This window comes from Octopus bimaculoides, chromosome 8 (genome assembly GCF_001194135.2).
Source record: "Octopus bimaculoides isolate UCB-OBI-ISO-001 chromosome 8, ASM119413v2, whole genome shotgun sequence".
NCBI lineage: Eukaryota > Metazoa > Mollusca > Cephalopoda > Octopoda > Octopodidae > Octopus > Octopus bimaculoides.
Window position 1 is genome coordinate 49,925,499 of NC_068988.1, and position 2,061 is coordinate 49,927,559.

The window sequence follows — 2,061 nt, forward strand, 5'->3', positions numbered from 1 at the left end:
ATAGATAGATAGATAGATAGATAGATAGATATAGATATATACATATATATATACATACATCTATATATATACATATACATATATACATATATACATATATATATATATATAGAAATGTATATATATATACAGACATATACATATATATATATATATATATATATATATATACACATACATATACATTATACTGCGCTCGTTCTTTCCTCCCACTCTCTCTCTCTCTCTCTCTCTCTCTCTCTCTCTCTCTCTCTCTCTCTCTCTCTCTCTCTCTCTCTCTCTCTCTCTCTCACACACACACACACACACACACACACATACACACGTTTATTACTATATATTGTTTTATTTATATACACACATACGTATATATATAAATATATATATGTGTATACGTGAATGTATATCTATATACATGCATACTTACATATACATATATATACATATATATATATATGTATATATATAAACATATACATATATATATATATATACATACATATACAGATATATATATACATACATATATATATATGTGTGTGTGTGTGTGTGTGTGTGTGTGTGTGTGTGTGTGTGTGTGTGTGTGTGTGTGTGTGTGTGTGTGTGTGTGTGTGTGTGTGTGTGTGTCTAGTGAGATAGATAGATAGAGAGAGATACATTTATATACAAGCACATACATACACACGTATACGCACACTCTTGTATGTACATATATACATACATTATGCTAGCTATATATGTGTCTCTTTACGTCCACATTTGATGTTCTCTCTTTCTCTCTCCATCACCAATAACCTCTCCTGGCAAAAGCATATTCTAAACATGGCTCGAACCACATTTCTAAGATTAGCTCTTCGCTTTAAGGATACGAGTTATGTCAACCCCCAATAGCTTTCGACATTCTGCAAGGCTTTATTGACATATCTGGAATGCAGAAAGACATCCTGGACTGCATCCAGAGAAGGTCCACTCGACTGAGTGGTAGTCAGCCACTAACAGATACGTTCCAGGCGCTGGGCTCGCTCCTCTCTCTACTTTGGTGATTTGTTTGTAGCACATAAGCTTAAATGCTCGTTTAACGGAATCTGTATGGTATAAAAATCTCGTATTTGTTGCCAATGAATATTCAGTTATTTACTCAAGGTATATTTCGTTTATTTTATGTAATTTTCGTTTCAGTGATTGCATTTAATATCATTAATTAAACTAAGGCAGCAAACTAGCAGATCGCCAATGCGCCGGTCAAAATGCTTAGCGGTATTTCGTTCGTCTTTTTGTTCCGAGTTTATGTTCTGCCGAGGTCGACTTTGCCTTTCATTCTTTCGGAGTCGATAAAATAAGTACTAATTGCACACTTCCCCTCCGCATGTATTGGCCTTATGCCAAAATTTGAACCATAATCATAAATTAAATTTTTGACGGACAGATGAAGTAATTTTTTTTGCCATGAAAATTCTCCACGATTAAAATTTATAAAATATATTTTCTATATGGTTGATGCAGGTCCCACAGTTAAAGTGATTATTGGTGTTTTATTTTGTGGTAAGTAATTTCGTGCTGGTAAGTCATTTTATGCCTGCCTTTTACCTTTGATTGTTTTGCGCATTTCGAGTACTTTTTCCATTCTTGCGTCATGTTTCAATAATGAATATTTTGATTGATAATGTTGTATGTTTCTGTGTTTTGGGGTTTGTGTGTTGTGATGTAAGGAAGATAAATGGATGGAATTAGATTGTTTTTTGTCTTTCGTAATTTTTTAGTGTCTGTTGTTTTGATACATTCTCTTTCGTTTTCAATTAACTTTGTTGGGTGTTTTTTTTTTTTAAATACTTGTAGACAGTTACCTGAGGTTCAAAGTTGAGACTTTTATAAATAGAACAATACACCCAAAAGCTGATGTCCATCAGCATTTCTCCCAAGATCTTCACGTGGTTGTGAAGATCAATAACTAAAATCTATTTTAAATCTTTGTAAATCGTATGTAACGCAGAAAAAAAACCCGGTTATTGTTTCATGTGAAAAGGAAATTTCTTGGTTAATGAGCGTTCGTGTAGTGGCATA